Source organism: Bacillus rossius, chromosome 1 (genome assembly GCF_032445375.1).
Source record: "Bacillus rossius redtenbacheri isolate Brsri chromosome 1, Brsri_v3, whole genome shotgun sequence".
NCBI lineage: Eukaryota > Metazoa > Arthropoda > Insecta > Phasmatodea > Bacillidae > Bacillus > Bacillus rossius.
Genome location: NC_086330.1, coordinates 325,978,441 through 325,997,033, shown reverse-complemented (window position 1 = coordinate 325,997,033; position 18,593 = coordinate 325,978,441). Strand labels below are relative to the sequence as shown.

The 18,593-nt window shown below is 38.3% G+C and overlaps 1 protein-coding gene across 5 annotated transcripts in view; it reads right to left on the bottom strand.

Moving 5' to 3' along the window:
• The window catches only part of LOC134528005 (serine/threonine-protein phosphatase 2B catalytic subunit 3-like), a 557,255-nt gene that overhangs the window by 422,901 nt on the left and 115,761 nt on the right, over positions 1 to 18,593 (bottom strand). The gene's annotated exons all lie outside the window — the stretch shown is intronic.

Genomic DNA, 18,593 nt, shown 5'->3' with positions numbered 1-18,593 from the left:
CTTGTGTGTGTGTGTGTGTGTGTGTGTGTGTGTATATATATATATATATACACACACACACACACACACAAGTCATTGTGGGTACGCCTGCGGCATTGTCAACACACACTTCGTACGTGTACTACATGTTGTATCTAACCCCCTCCAACGCATTTGATTCTAAATTGGACTTTTAGTAAGGATTCATAATGTTATTGATAATATAATATAGCCTATAGCCTTCCTCGATAAATGTACTATCCAACACTGAAAGAATTTTTCAAATCGGACCAGTGGTTCCTGAGATTAGCGCGTTCAAACAAACAAACAAACTCTTCAGCTTTATAATATTAGTATAGATAGTATAGATAGTATAGATAATAGCTCGAGCTCATCTTGGTTCAAAACCACCGACCGCGGCCAGCGAATCGTGCTAGCTGAAAATGGCGATGCCAGCGAGTCAACCGAGAGCGTGCAGCGAACCACACAGGTAATTAAGAACAAGTGCGCACGCATGTGCGTTTGTTTGTGAATGAGAAGGGGGGGACGCTTGGCGTGGTGGCGGCCAGCCTCAGAGCAGCTGTTTAATTATGTTAATTAACCTGCTGGGCACCATCGATCCACCGCCGACGACCAACCCACCTGCAACCACCCCGCAACCGCGCCAAGGGAACCCACGGAAAAAAAATATGGAGGGAGAGGGTTGTCCCAAATTTACTCGACCACCCACGGCGTTTCACAAATTCCACCGGGGGTAAAAAAAATGCTGTCAAAGCCGCAAACAGGAAACACAGGCGTTGCGAGGCACGCACTGCGCCATTTCACCCATGGTGCGATTGGTTGTACCGCCAAGCCAACTCACGCGGCGTTAAAAGTTTTGAAATGCCTCGAAAATAACTCAGCCATCGACTGAGATGTAGGTTTTACGTTGTAAATACTTTAGGGCACAATTAAACCAACTTTAATTATATGTCGCTTTAATAAGCACACAAACACTCTGTGCGTCACGAAAAGAACGTAGGATATCTGTAAAAGGAATAAGTTTTATTTTCCTATTCGTTTTAGTTTTACGTCGACTAAACAAGGCAAGGGGAAAAAGGTTAGCTGCAGTAAGGAACCAACCCAGCAATTGCCTGGACTAAATTAGGTAAACCATTAACAAACCTACATCATGGTGGACACGATAACTGCAGTAATTTTTCACAAATCGCTTTCAAACTGATACATAAAATATAGTACTGGAAAATCTTGGTCGCGTTCGTTAATGGGCAATATCCGACCGAAGGGGTAGAAATGGGGAAGTTTTCTTTTTTTCTTTTGAACAGAAAAATCGCTGAACTCCAAAATATGGAAAATATATCCGTTTGAACGTATTATAACTTGTAACAGTAATAACAAAATCTTATGGCAGAATAAGTTTTTGATTCGACCAACCATTACTGCAAGGGGTTGAAAAAACAAGGGTAAGAAGATAAAAGTAATCATAACTCCCTTCGAAGGCACAACATCGAATTCGTACAGATTATGTATTAATCTTATTAATTTTATCCAAAACTTTTGTCTGAAACAATCTTGATTAGACGAACAATTGCTGCAAAGTAATGGAAAAAAAGAGTTTAAATTTTTTTTTATAAAACCATACATTGTACATTATTAAATACATTTCTATTTATTACAAAATATAACATAAATTATCTACAATTTTCGTCCATAAATATGTTTATATGACCAACCATTATTGCAAGGAGGGGTTGAAAGACAAAAAAACCTAATTCCCATAATATGCACACTATTAAATCCGTTCGAATTTTTATACACCGCATAAATATTATCTAAAACTTTTGCCTGAAACAATTGTTGTACGACCAACAATAACTCCAAAGGGATGCAAAAAACAAAAGTTTGGAAGACAAAAAAATTCTTAACTATCATAGTAAGGACACAATCGAATTCATTAAAGTTGTTTGTAAATCTTATAATTTTTATCTAAAATTTTGTTTGTAACAATTTTTGAAAATATGAGCCATTGCTGCCAGGGGTTGAATAAAATAAGGTTAGAATTTAAAAATAAAATAAAATATCAAAATTTCAATACCTTGTACACTAACAAATTCGTTCAAATTTATTGTAAAACCTTTAATTATTATCTACAAAGTTTGTCTGGAATAATTTTTTATACGACCTACAATGATTGCATGAGGTGGAATAGACAGGAGTTGAATTATTATTAAATATGTTCAAATTGTTTGTAAATATTATAATTTTTATCTAAAATTTTGTCTGTGAAATTTTTGATAAAACAAACCATTATTGCCAAGGGTAAAAAAGAAACTGGGGTTGGAATAAGAACATAAATAAAACTTTCCAATACACTAGGTACCGAATTATTTTTTATTTTATTTGACATTATAAATATTGACTAAAACTATTGCTAAAATATTTTTTTATCAAACCAACCATTACCGCAAGGGGTTTAAATAACAAGAATTGAAAGTAAAAAATTATCACTACTTTTTTTAATAGATTTACTATGACATCCGTTATAATTTATTGTCTAAATCCTAAACTGCATCTAAAACTTTGGCTGAAACCATTTTTAATGAAACAGGGATTGAAATTTTATATATATATATATATTCATATTCATATTCATATATACATTCTAATTTATTTTCAACCATCTTAATATTATCTTAAACCTTGGTGCGAAGCAAATTTTTATACGTCCACGTTATTAGTGCAAGGATGAAAAATAGTGTTTGAAGGTTAAAATAATTATATAATTACCTTATTTGGCATATAATATAAAATTCTTTCTAAGTTATTCAATGGTGTATACATTTCGCTGTATAGAAAAAAAGCAAATATTTAATCGATCATTTTGTAATATTGGATAACATAAATATGTTACGTACAATCAGTTTTTAAAATGCTCCACGAGAATATAGACATTTCCAAAATATTTCCAGTAGAAATAGGTAGCTTCTACATCTACCTAAGCCTGTAGACTGTGCCGAAAGGATTTTTTTACATGCAGTGGAACTAAGATCGTGGTTGCATTAGCAGTGCTGCCAAGTATTATGTATTTCCCATAATTATTTCTGATTAAGACGACCATTTATGTAACTTCGGTGATTTGTCGGTGATTTGTTTATGTATTACGAAAACAGAGAAATAATGACACGTACTGAATTATCGTATGATAAATATCTCTAGCCAAAGTAGGTCATTTAATAAGGTAAACCTTTTTGTAAAGTACCTCAAATAAATATAAAGCCTAAAAATTACATAAATTTTATAAATATCAAAATATTTCCAAATCTGAGTAATTTTTAAACTATTGAAAGGGCTGATAACCTTGTTACTGTGTATGAGATTTATTTCGTAGAATCTAGTATTATGCGTAAACTTTATCACGTTTGTTTTACGCGTGTTTTATTACATGCATAAATGTAACTACTTATTGCTGTACCAGCGAGTTGGTACCGCTGTATTGGAATTTTCTCGATCGAAATTTTATTCAAATCAAAAAAGACGCGGTATGAACTGCCAGCGCGTCAAGGTTCAAATTATTTGTGTGTGTATTTTGTAGGCAACATGCGTGGCGTTAAAAACCAGTCAGGAGGATCAAGGCAGAGATAAGAGGAAGATACGCAGCTATAGAAACTCATGGAACACCTTCAGGTATGGGGAAGGGGTAACAATGGCGGCAATCATCGGGAGGAAACAAACACGGGCGACAAACATGCCCTCTGGGCCGGCAGCAACCTATTACATAACTCATTATTTACCGCAAACGTGAGGTAAACACGAACTGTTGAATCCTCCTACAACGTAGTTGCACTTGCCATCATGTTCACGCGCGTACAATGAGATTACGAGCGTGGGCTGAAAATAGCTCCGGTGCACAAAATAAGCGGCTCTTGTCAACACTTTAATCCAAGTTAGGTTCCAAACAGCGTAGAACTAGCGTCAACCTTTTCACCGCACGGCTGAAGAGCCCCGCCTACCCAGTCGCATACAGTGTGCAGTGTTTCAGAAGAAAAAAAGCGATTAGATAACTGCTCAATATATCCGAGAGGCGGTTTTTACGAAATCCATATAAGAAAACGCCGAGGGCGGATGAGTAGTTTAGTTTACGCATTTCTTTTTTTTTTTTACTGTAATTTTGGACGAGTGAAAATTAATAACACGCGTGTTGACATAATACTTTTTAGGCATGAAACACCCGGTACAGATTCTAGAAAGCCTACTATATAATTTTAGTGTTACCGCTCGAATCTCATGCACGACGAGAAAACTACGAGCCAGTCCACAGGCTTGCGCTTTGAGACGATACCACACTAGAAACACCAACGAGCGTCGCACTATCATCCCGCCTGACTAATACAAATACATACACCTCTGATTTGGCGGAGCCCTTTAAACACTCGCATTTTACAGTCAGGGGTACTCGGAAATCTGACAACATTGCAAACAAACCGCGGATGACTCACTGTTCGGCGGGTGTGCTTCAATCCGCCAAACGATAACCTAAGTTTCCTCGACCCCAATATCGCGGTATGGGTGAGGGAATGTTATAGCGTAACCACGACAATAGCCGACAGGTGTGCTACAATCCGACAAACGATAGCTTGAGTTCCCTCGACCCCCATATCGCGGTATGGGTGAGGGAATGTTATAGAGTAACCACGACAATAGCCGGCAGGTGTGCTACAATCCGCCAAACGATAGCCTGAGTTCCCTCGACCCCAATATCGCGGGTTTGGTGAGAGAATGTTATAGCGTAACTAAGACAATAGCCGGCAGGTGTGCTACAATCCGCCAAACGATAGCTTGAGTTCCCTCGACCCCCATATCGCGGTATGGGTGAGGGAATGTTATAGCGTAACTACGACAATAGCCGGCAGGTGTGCTACAATCCGCCAAACGATAGCCTGAGTTCCCTCGACCCCCATATCGCGGTATGGGTGAGGGAATGTTATAGCGTAACCACGACAACAGCCGGCAGGTGTGCTACAATCCGCCAAACGATAGCCTGAGTTCCCTCGACCCCCATATCGCGGTATGGGTGAGGGAATGTTATAGCGTAACTAAGACAATAGCCGGCAGGTGTGCTACAATCCGCCAAACGATAGCCTGAGTTCCCTCGACCCCCATATCGCGGTATGGGTGAGGGAATGTTATAGCGTAACCACGACAACAGCCGGCAGGTGTGCTACAATCCGCCAAACGATAGCCTGAGTTCCCTCGACCCCCATATCGCGGTATGGGTGAGGGAATGTTATAGCGTAACCACGACAATAGCCGACAGGTGTGCTACAATCCGCCAAACGATAGCCTGAGTTCCCTCGACCCCCATATCGCGGTATGGGTGAGGGAATGTTATAGCGTAACTACGACAATAGCCGGCAGGTGTGCTACAATCCGCCAAACGATAGCCTGAGTTCCCTCGACCCCCATATCGCGGTATGGGTGAGGGAATGTTATAGCGTAACTACGACAATAGCCGGCAGGTGTGCTACAATCCGCCAAACGATAGCCTGAGTTCCCTCGACCCCCATATCGCGGTATGGGTGAGGGAATGTTATAGCGTAACTACGACAATAGCCGGCAGGTGTGCTACAATCCGCCAAACGATAGCCTGAGTTCCCTCGACCCCCATATCGCGGTATGGGTGAGGGAATGTTATAGCGTAACCACGACAATAGCCGGCAGATGTGCTACAATCCGCCAAACGATAGCCTGAGTTCCCTCGACCCCCATATCGCGGTATGGGTGAGGGAATGTTATAGCGTAACCACGACAATAGCCGACAGGTGTGCTACAATCCGCCAAACGATAGCCTGAGTTCCCTCGACCACAATATCGCGGGTTGAGTGAGAGAATGTCATAGCGTAACCACGACAATAGCCGGCAGGTGTGCTACAATCCGCCAAACGATAGCCTACGTTCCCTCGACCCCCATATCGCGGGATGGGTGAGGGAATGTTATAGCGTAACCAAGGCCGACGCGCCGGGAGCGGAAAACTCGCGCACACTGTCACCCCGCCGGCCGTCTACCGTCATGGCGATAAGCGTTATAATGTCCGACAGGTCATTGCTAACGGCCGCCAGTGGAAAATGTGACCGACATGTTTACTCCACTCCCCTCCACAATAAGTAAACCAATTCATAGTCACTGACCCCAGCGCTAAATTAGTTCACTTGGTGGGAATTTCCCTTTCCTCGGGGTAAAAAAGCAGTGCTGTTATTACTATTTATGCAATAATGAGCCTATATTTATAATATAAACACACATTAAACATGCATACACACTAGGAACAACAGGGGAATCCATTTTATGCACAAAATAATATTCATGCATAAGCAAGAGAATCAATTTTAGCTTTACATAATGCAAGAAATTCTAATTAAGACTGTGTTAAATAGCTACTATTTATTTTCACTAAGCTGTACCAAAGTTCTCGTTTTATTTCTACGAAAAAACGGGAATTTTCAAATATAAATAATTTAGGAAACATTACTTTATCGATAACGATTCATACAAGTTCATTCACAGATGTACTAAATTTTTTTCAACTATTGCATACAAAATTTCCAGTCAATTATAATTATAATCAAAGGTTCCACCAAATAACTCCGCGTAGGCGAGTTCATGGGCTGTATCAGAAATAGCTGTTTTATTTAAAACCAAGGCTAAGGCCCGGAAAAATAAAGAAGAGAAAAAAACTGAAGTGAAAACAAATAGGTGCATTGTTTCTTTACTGATAACATGCGTTATCTGAATAAGATAATTGTGGATAAAATCATGTGCAGTTACTACTTATTCTTTATTATGAATGGCATTACAAAATAAACTTGTTATCTCCTACTCAAGCGTACCACTCCAGAACAGAAAAATACTTTACAAATCGATAAGATGGGAAAAAAAGACGAAAAAACAACGTGTTTCTGAAGGACAAGGCAACAACTTCATGCTACATAGTTTGTCTCGGTTACTTCAATGTACAGCGATCCAGTACAAAAGAAATGAATTGCATAAGATCAATGATACACAAAACCATTGTTTCCGATGTATCTTAACATCGTTAAATGAAGCTATGAGACTTCATCGTTTCTTAAACACTTTGACAGTTACGAATTATATAAAAAATATTCTAATTCGCCAGATATTACGTAGTGATTTTAATTAAAAGATTCTATTAAAAATAATTGTGATTTAAATGCCAAATGTTTTGCGTAATACGTTTTTATTTGCTCGCGCTAAATTTATTCTTTTGTATACGAATGACCTATTCAACTGAATGTAATATCCGTTTCTCAAGACAATAATAATAATAATAATATGCAATAAGTGATTATTGATACACCTAAGCAAAAGTTATCTAAGTATAATTCAAAAAGTAGTCTCTTAAATTATTAAGCAGGCATTTCTTGTGCTTCATTTAGAAGAATCAAGTTGCATTATTATGAAAATAAAAGATGTCAATAGCTACATTAAAAAGTTTAGCTGAAAATTAAAACGGTGTTCAAAAAAGATAAATTTAAGTGAAAATAAGCTTAAAGGTAACGGCACGGGAAGTGTTAATAATTCGCTGGTAAGAACTTTACCGTTGCACTTCGAAATGTTGCATGTACCTACTCAACCTGTTTCCATAGTTTTTTTTTTTTTTTTTTTTTTTTGCAAACTGGACATCATGCAGGCTCGATTTTGTGAAAATTGAAAATAATTTATTTGGGTATTTTTTTATCTAATCACAACTTAATGTTTGTGAAGTTTATTTTTAATCTAAATTGAAGTACTTCAAGATATATAAAAAAACATTAATATAAATATATATATGGGCAATTGACATTTTTAAAACTAATATTTAAATGCCTTAAACTTTTACAATTAATTTAGCTGTATTATTGGTCATTTTAGAACTAAACCTGTATTGTTTAATTTTTTGTTTGCCAAGTATGAAATCTTGTGTCACTGTCTATGGTGTAGCTTCATAAAAAGAGAAGACCTACTTTGCCCTTTCTTCTTCTTTGTCGGTCAGCCCTTGTGTGAATATCGCAATACTTTGTAACTGATTAAATCCAATGTATTATGCAGTGAATATATTACCGCTTACCGCCTTTTTGGTGAGTTTTCTTTCTTGATTCCCCCGGAATCATGTTATGTATTTATTTTCGGCAGATGTCTTATATTTGTTATATTTTTGTAATTTCTTTTAACGGTCCTTGTGTGGCGTGAGACATCCGGGCCATGCTTGATTTATGTAGTCAACTAAGTACGGGACAGGAGTGAGCGTTTCTCCTCCTCTGTTGGCATCAGAATGCAGCCTACTATTTCAAGAAAGTCACGTCAACAATTTTCTTTCGGCTTCAAGCATATTTTAGCATGAATGTTAATTTTCTTTTGGACTTCTTCAAGTCTATTATTGCGTCGAAAAATTAATCCATCAAGAGAAAGGACATTTTCATTTTTTTTAATAATCAACTTAAATGACAAAATAAAAATTTAGTTATAATCTTTTAAAATTTTTAAATGTTGCTCTTGTTATTGTAATTGCCACTACGGTGCAAACAGTCATGTGATGTGTTAATAATATATTTTATTTGGTGTTTATTTTCTCTTGCGGGGCCCCCAAGCTTGGTTATATTTACGAACGAATATTGTCAACTAAAATACTCATGAATGATATCTGTAAGTTAAGTATGTGCATATTATTTAAAATAAAAATTGCCTGAACCGAAGTATATATATATATATATATATATATATATATATATATATATATGTATGTATTTTATATAAAATTAGTTCCTTTCGTTATTTACGTAATCATTCTCTTGGTTAGATCTATTGGTTGTAAGAGTCAAATGATGAGCCAGTCGGCGCATGTTTTCCCTGCTTAATTATTTCTCTACACATACAGAACAATGTCATTGAGCCTAAGGTCCTGAGGCTTCCCTGTTGTGTCCCCCACGAGGCTAACCTAGCCAACTGAGGTGGACATGCCAGAGGACACTTGGTTCCTGGCTATTTTGCAAGTTTCGTTCCCTCCAATTAAGCGAACGATAGAAGTGGTTAAAATAAAGCTAACCGGGCGTAAACTGTTATCATTTTGAAAACGTCTAAATTTTAAATTATTTTGCGCTTGGAGACACTCAAACTTCTATTTCAAAACCGTGCGATAATTAAAAATAATAATAATTTAAGCAATATCAGAACAATCTTTGCTTTAGTGATGTTACTTTTTTAAGTTCTAGAGCTTAATTTTTTGTTTAATTTTATGATATGAGAACTTTGTTTCATTCGACTACCTTAGCTAGATAGGCAAACAGTCAGTAAATGTTTCTGTACGAAAGCACTTTTTATGTATAGCAAAAAATATTATGAAAAGTGGTTACGCAGAACAGCGACTACTACACAATTAAATTAACCTAACTTGTGTAAATATAATTTTGTTACAGAGAATTATTCAGCACGAAATGTATCCCTTTTTCCTTTTTGCAAATTGAACTATTTCGTACCGCGGAAAGGTTGGCAGCTTGTTTCACTCGACTCGAGCGCTCGATGAATGAGCAACTCAGTTGCGGACGGGATCCGAAGAGAGACGACGCACGAGAGGATAATCTTCGTCAGCATCACAGAGCTGGCCCGCTGACAGGCGGGAAGCCTGGGAAACATTAGCGCTGCCAGCGCCCACTCCGCCGCGTTGCCGGCGAAGCGACAGTCGAGTGTTTTATCACAGGATTAAGTGTGTGCCCTCTTAGGAGCAGCCAGTGGCGGATGTAGGAAATGTTTTCGGGAGGGGATTTGAAGGAAAAAAAAATTATATGTTTATCCAAAAAAAAACTAACGCCAACACGCCGTGTGGTTTGTGGTTACAGGTGTTGTAACAGTCGCCTTGCATCACCGAAAACAAACTGCCTTTAACGAGAGCTCGCGTTTTTTTTATATAACCCCCCCCCCCCCCCCCCCCAACCCAAAAAAATATCCCTCTCTTGCGTCCACCGACCACTAGGAGCAACCTTATTAAAGGGTTAATTGACATATCATAGGTTCATTAATATAATACGAGATGCACTGTTTACCACGCAAACTTTCCAAATGACGCAAAAAATTCGATGCTAACATGTAGGTCGTCCCAGTTGACAACACACACATTTTAGAGAATAAGAACGCAAAAAACGGGGCTTAATAATACTACTAATAATATAATAATAATATTAGCCAACTTGGATCGTGATGTAGCTTTATAATTGAAAAACTTTTTTTTACAGAAAAATACTTCGCGTCTTCGCCAATATGCGAAAAAAATACTGAGAATTACGATAGATGTTACTTATGAGACATCACACCTGGGAAACAATGATTGGTAGAGAACCGAGCGAACGCCAGACAGGTAAGACGTTGGGACACGCATTCAGAATAACACGCGATCGAATTTCGGTTCATCCATTCTGATTTCGGTATTGCAACGGTTTTCCGAGATTACTCCAACCAAAATGGTTTAAAACATGGTTTAAATCAAGTTTTTTTTATTTTAAAAAATGTTTAAAATATATTTATAAGCACAATATCGTAACAAATTTTAATGAAAGGTCTAATTCCACTCTAATAACAATAGTTGACTCATTAATGTTTCTTGTGATCAACATCTTATCGTTTAAATTATCTTAATGAGATATAAATTATACCCAGCTAAATACTCCTCCAAAATTAAATTAATTAGTCAAATGTGTAAAAAAAAATTATTTTTAAAAAATCCTATTTTTTTGGGAAATCCCCTACTGCACTGTAAATCCCTATTCTGTGAGAAACACCCATTCTATGGAGAATCCTCCTGTGGGGAAATACCCTTTCTTTTAGTCCCAGTCACATGCGCAGATCTGCTGGACTTCAGTTATTTGATATTATAACTTTTCTGGTTCCAAATGAGTGGCAGAAAGCAAGATGTTGTATGGCTGTCATTCGAACAAGCTGAGAACCAAAATAACTAATGTAGTAAAAAAACCTGGTTTAGACCAAAAAAAGGTTGTTTGGTTTTTCTTAGTAACTTGTTTTTTTTTTTAACCCTGCTACTCCAAGATGACGCTGCGACGGATGCTAGCAGTAGGTCATGCCGACTCCTTTCACAGCATCCTTGTCACGTTGCGTGGTGCTGTCTCTGATGACCTCGCTGTGTGTTCGTGTTAGTGAGGCGGAATGCCGGCGCGCAGTCATCTCTTCGTGCATTGGGCAACTATGAGATCTGAGCGGTAACCGTAACATTAGATGGCGGAGAAATGAATATTAAGGTGGAAGTGCATTCAAGAATCTCTACCCGCTCTTTCATGCTCAAAAATTATTCTGAAATACGCGTTTGTGCCATTCTCATACTTGTAAATTAAAGTGCAAAAACATAAATACTCATCCGTCCTAGGCATAATCATAAAATTTGTTTTGTTTTCAAATCGCGTGGTTATTTCTGAAACTACTAAAACAGCGTGTGTACTGGTTGAGAGCTAAGTTCGTCTAGCGGTGGCGGTCCTAAGGGGGCGATGACTCGTCCTTTTCTCTTTGACCTATTCATAACCCACATACAATTAGAAATAAAAACTGGAGAGATAACAAAAAAATAATCTACTGCAGTCCGCATCTGACCTTTAATTAAAAATCTGTTCAATTTTTTTGTAAATAATTATTTTTACAATTTGTGCTACTGCATAGTGAGTAGTTTTTAAAAACTTTAGTACCTACTATTTAACAATCAGACAAAAGCCTAGTTTTGATAATGTCTTTGAGGCCGTCGATAATAAGTTAAAAAATGGCCTTTCTAAAAAATTGTGGTTTCTCCAGGTAACTGCGAGGTGTTTAATATCACCAAAAAACCGTCGGGCCACCCGCCCGCCCCTGTCCCCTTGCCAAGAGTTCTGATGATCTAAAATTAAGTAACTGAAATCATGATAATCATGATAATCATGATTAAGATAACTGAAATCATGTTCACCTTATTGAAATGTTATTGTTCGGGCTGATGACTAGCGACTGGACGAAAATGCCGGGGCCAACGAGGAAGCAGTTCGGGCCAATGGGAGCCGTTGCCGGGCAAGAGAAGTTGGGGAAGGAGAACGGTGGGGGGGGGGGGGGGGGGGGATCTCGAAGCGCGGAGATATAAAAGGAGTCCCAGGTCCCAGGCAGCGTCTCTCTCCCGCCCGCCTGCCCCAACACTTGGCAGCTGTGCACGCGAGGCTTGTAGGTGTCAGGACCCCCCTCCCTACACCGACAACCTCCTCCGACGTCTTGATCCCAGCCTCCCACCGCACAATACCTGGCGACCGGGTCACCCAGCCAGCCTCGTCCGCGCGACTACCTCTTTCCAACACTCTTAAACAACCACATACTATTTCCATCGAAGAGGGATATTTGAATTTAGAAAATCGGCGACTCGAAGACAATTTCAATTTTTTTTAAATTGCAATTACCTACCGTTCCTGTTTTATTCCCGTTGTATCTCATTTTTTAACTGCACATACCAGAAATTATAATTATTTTAGCTACATCATAATAAGCAGCTAGTTAATACTACCGGAAGATAACCTAGTACCGCACAGTATCAGAACCTATTACGTATCCTACTCTGTTATAAATTCCCTTATATTTGTATACAATTTTACGGAAAAGTATACAAAACTCACTGAAAACTTAGTATTTACTATAGAAAAACGGATCTGATTTCCGTATCGCGGAACTTTCCGTTTTTAGTGAAGCTTCGGATGTCGAGGACGGACTTAGCTGAAGGTACCCGAAGCGTTTCAAGGCCGGTGAAGCCCGAAGACACGCATTCATATTGTAGCTGAGACTATCACATCACTTGCACAAATATCTCGAAGACTAAACATGTCACAGCCCCCAGGAACAGACGGACATCCTTAAAAGTACTCAATATGATAAAATACAGCTACTGTTCCAATTTACAGGATAATAAATGCCCGCTTTCCAAATCCCACTGTACGAGGAAGTCCTGAGATGGTAGCAAAAAAGATTAGTGATCCTTTGTTTTTATTGAAATTTCAACCCCTCCAAACCAATTTTTGCTTGATTTATTTTCACAATGCACTAACTGATAACAAAAATTGAACGTTTTCTTAATTTCATTTTCTGAACCACAAACGCAAAATTTTACGGAGAATTTTCACCAGCATATCCCCCATATTATTTCGGAAATTCTTTCAAACTGTGTTAGAAAGTTGCCGATAGACATTTCTCAAACGGCTATAGGTATATCATAAGTATCGCAAATAGCCTATCACAAATATTACATATGCTTCTATCAATACTAATACGAATAAAAAAATTACGTTTCTTTATATATCTAAACAACTTAAACTAAAATAGAATAAGCAGAACTGGTACCTATATGACCCTGGTTATTTTTTGTTAATGTAGTTTAGTTCCAGAGACATGATAAATTCTTTTTTGTGATTCTGCGACAGTTTTTTTACAATAAAAATACAAGATACCTAAATATATGTTTCTTTGGATTGTTAATAATTTATATTTGCAACACATGCATTGTCGATATACATTCTTAAATGTATATGCAAATACAAATACTGATACAAATGAGTCGATAGAGTAAATTATACTAACTGTAAATACCTATATCTAAATATAACCCATCAAAGATGCTACTATTGAAACTGCGTTGAATCAACTGACCTCAAATGATTGTCGATTCAGAGTTCGAAAAAACACAACGAACGAGGTACGATTGCCGTAAATACCGACAAAAGTGGCCATCAAGAGTGATTCCTTTCCTTTAATTCACAGTTTGTTTTGGTTTTTTTCCCCGGAAGGACAGACTTTTGCATGTCTATGTGATCGCACTTTAAATGAAAGGTTGGTTGGGTTGCGTTAGCAACATTTAAAACACTCAAAAATTATGAAAATTTAATAAGTGTCGCGAAGTTGCTCGGAACGAGCAGCTAATTTCGGATATGTTTGGGACTGAACGGGGGTCAGAAAATGACCGTCTCTCCGCAAAGGTCCAGGCGAGAAAGTATAGGGTGTGCGAGAACGCGCGAAGGAAGAAGAGGGGACGGGGGCACGAACCAACTACTGCTCGTTTGAGCGTCGCACCGTCAACACCGCATGTTGTCATCCCGAGCAAATAGAAATAGCCGACAGCAAGACTGCAGCCAGCGGCCGACACGACGAGTGCGTACACTGTCAAAAATTTTCGCTTTTTAAAGAAAAAGAATTTACGGCGTTGTGCGGTTTCTATGGTTTTATGTTTGCGTGTTATGCATGGTGTGTTGCATCACAAAGGAAGTTACGTTCAATGTTAAAATATTTTACTTTTAAAAAAGTGGGGAAAAAAATACGAAGAGCACTATGGCGAGAGGTACTGTGATTAAGACACTGGACTAGCATTCCAAACACCCCGAGTAAACATTCCAGCCCGGCATTCCTGTAAACCCGAAATCACTTCAGGCAAATGCTGGGATGGTTCCCTTGAGTAGTTGATGGTGTATCATTTCCCCAACTTTCCCCTGAATGTTATCTTGAGTGTCGTCGTCGTCCTCGCACGAGATTGCCGAAAAGTCATAGAGCTAAAATATTAAAAAATCAATTAATTGATTAATCCAACGAAGAACGCTGGTTACATATTATACAGGAATCTTCATAAACGTAAGGGTACAAAGTTAATTTACCTTTAAAATGAACTCGCGAAAACTGTCCAGGAGTAATAGTTAAGTCTTAAAAACTTTGCAAAGTATACAGCAAATCCACTTTCTCCTTCCTTCCACGTTCATGTTTGTCCTGTTTATAACGTAACCCACAATTAGAAGTCGGAATACGACGTAGTTTCCAAGATCTGGTTATCTGTAACTAAGATTAACTCTTCGTTTAAATTTTCTTCATAGCATTGTGCGTAAAATAACTGTAATTACTGACGGTGTAGCAACGGCTGACAGCGATTTCCAACTCCAGCTTACTACGAGCGCCTTCGTTTTTTTTTATCCTAACGTAAAAAAAAAAAACAACAAAGTTAGTCTACAACTCTCCGCATCGTACACTTACCAACAGTGTTCACATTTCCAAGATGATGCTAAAATACATAATATGTACAAGTGCAACGTCTAAATTACATCGGTGCTTGCTTGAATTGAGGGGGGATAAGGAACCCCCCCCCCCCCCCCAATATCGATTCATTCAAATACCAAGCGAATTCTTTTAGTACAGCTTCCATATATATTTGTCACTTCATATATTCTTATAATGTCTAAAGGGGTACCTAGACGGTCAATAATATTGTCAAACAGATTGATCGTGCATGAGGCGATTGACATGGTATATTTTGTTTGAAGGATATTGACGGAGATGACTGATCTTTAAAAAAGACCAATTCTTAATAGTTTTGTAAATTTATTTTTGTCTAGACTGCAAACATGACTGATGCATTGAGCCTCGCGTGAAACAATTATGTCGTGGAACAGGACTTTTAATTAATATTTATTGCGAATATCCTGAGTTGTGAAAAGTTAAAAGTCGAATAATGGTCTTAAAAAAGTAGCTCTTTGCAAAAAAAACAATGTGTAAATATAATGTAATATAAGCCAGATTATATTGTAGAAATATAAAAAAATTAAAACTTAACAAATTAACGCATTACGTCACGCCCCTCGGAAAGGAAATTGACGGGTTCAATTTAAGGATACAATTGACGCTATATTGGAACACCATTCAATCAAACCACAATAATATTATTTATTGACAGTTTAGGGACCTCTTAACACAGCTATACCCCACGGTCAAGTCGACCCCTCAAAGCGCAAATGAGAATCCTAGACAGCTTGCTTTTATTTATACATATATTTGTGTGTGTGTGTGTGTGTGTGTGTGTGTGTGTGTGTGTGCGCGTGCGCGTGCGTGCGTGCGTGCGTGTGGTAAACTGATACACTCTGATTTGTCTTCTGTAAGTATTTTCCTGTTATAAATTTCATAGAATTTTATATGTGTTCTAGTGCTCTTCTAGTCATTCTTCCTTTCCATTTCTACAGTGGCCCCGAAGTTTATTATTTTCTTATTTTTTTCACTTCTCTTTTCATTTCTTTCTGGCCTTCTCTTCTCTGCTTTTATCCTTTTCTATTCGATTTTTTTCTACACAAGAAGATAAGGTGTTGAGGTGATCTCTGATTCATTGTTGGAAGGAGAGATATTTTCAATTATTTTGTTGAGATCAAAAGTTTCTGAAGAGGACGAAGAACAAGGTAGTAAAACCTTATTATATGAGATTGAATCGTGAGCTGATGATAAAGGTCCTGATTGGGGTTCAGTGAGATTAGCTGGAGTGAGAACTGTAGAATATTTCGGTTGCGGTTCAATCTGAATGGATGGTGTGAGCCGATAAGCTTCCATGTTCTGGCTGGTTGTTTGGAGAGAGCGAAGAAGGCCCAGGCTGAGGTTCAGTAAGCTCAGCTGGAGGAAGAGGTAATGCGGGTCCCGATTTGGAAACTATGCAGTTGAAAACATTCAAATTTGAAGAGGGCATCGAAGTTACAGACTGGAATTAATCCTCTGAAGTTACTGGAGTAGCTTCATCACTCGTAGTATTTGGCTCTCGAAAGCGCTCAGAAGGAATGAAATCCCAAACTTAGAACACACCTGGGTTCAAAGGCCAAAGTCCGGTACACGCAAAAGCTGACTGTGCCAAATTCTTTCTACAGATTAAAGTGCAGGCAGCTAACATCCCTCTGAGCAATTCTTAAAGGTCGATACTTCCTCGCCCAGACACTGCAAGCTTGATTGAATGCACCTGTGAAAGGCCGCATAACCGCCCGATCTAATAGTTGCAACTTATGGGTAGTGTGTGGTGGTAGGCTTATCATGTAAACACGAGTTTTCTTAGCAAACACAAAAAAAAAGTTCAATGTGTTTATTTTGTTGACATATTTCTTGGTTTGTTCTCTACGACAGCAACGTGATGACATTAATGCGAGCTGCATATTTATCTCAAGTAATACCAATAATTAATTTAATACCATTAGGCCTAAATTAGACCGTATACTCAAGGGATAAAGTAAATGTTTAAAAAAAACACTTAACCCATACAGGAGATATGCCTTCGTCAAAACAACTTATCACGCACGAAATAAAACGAACATCTTCGCCGGGTCCTCCGTTCCCACAACTATGAACAAAGGCGGTATTGCCAAAGAATATGAACTTGAAGGTAAAAGTTATTCACGAACGCCTGCACAGTGCTACTACCTAGTGTCAGGAGTGAGAACTGGGAATGGTCGGTACTGTAAGACGATCGGTACTTTACGACTTTCCCTTATGTCATACGTTTATTAAAATGCAGTAATGGGCGGTTTTTTTTTTCTCACAGGTTTACTTTCAAAATTTACTTGAAAGCAATAAATTCATCAGTGGTCAAAAAATATGTAAGCTTCAAACTTTTTTATTTATTTTCTGTCAACTCTATGAGTGTATATTTAGTTACAATTACGTGCAGACACGAGCAAACACACACACACACATACACACACACATATACATATACATATATATATATATATATATATATATAAGGTGGATAAAATTTTAAATAATTAACCTCATCAAATCGATAAACTAACCATTGAACATCGCCTGCATCGGATGGCCCGCAGTTTACCTCTGAGCCATGCAATACCGCAAAACACAGATTCACGTGATTAACCGCTAATTGGACACATGCACTTCAACATGACTGTCAATTAAAATACAACCAGCCTCAAAGATGAAAGGGAAAGCCGTACCTAGCATTCATTTTTCCCCTTTCACCGCACGAATGTTGACACGCAGGAGGTTCGGACCATCATTCCTAAATTAACATGATCTAAAAAAAAGATGCATCAATGCTGATTAATATTCCTAAGCACACCTCAAAAGCTATAAATGCCACGAGTAATACCTCCAAGTGAATTAAGATTTTGTTACTACTGCCTGTTATTATTATAAAAACAGAATTTGTGACAATCACGCACCAAGGCAATGGGTGTGTCAATGTTTGAATAAGGCTCCTTAGTAGGGAGAGCGTGCCGACTCTGGAACATAGGCGAGGGGGGAGCGGGGTAATCCGGGGATTATCCCATTTTTTATGGTTTTTTACGCATTTTTTATGGTTTTTTATGTGCAAATCCAGTTTTTTATGCGCTAATCCAGTGGCTAATCCGCTAATCCAGTGGCTAATCCGCAAATCCGCAAATCTGCAAATCCGCAAATCCGCAAATTCGCAAATCCGCAAATCGCAAATCCGCAAATCTCAAATTCGCAAATCCGCCATTTTGTATTTCTAGAAATTTCCACCAACTTCGAATCGTGATGTCATGATTCTGTGTCGTCTGCTGGAGGCCGCCATCTTGATTTCTTCTGGCCGCCATCTTGTTTCGTCTGCTGGAGGCCGCCATCTTGATTTTTCCTGGTCGCCATCTTGTTTCGGCTGCTGGAGGCCGCCATCTTGTGTGACGTCATATAGTTCTGTTGGTCGCCACCAGGTAGCAGCAGGTATTATTTTATTTTAACTAAAATATTTTCAGTGCCGAGGCTGGGATTCGATCCATGGGACGTGAAAACGTCCAGG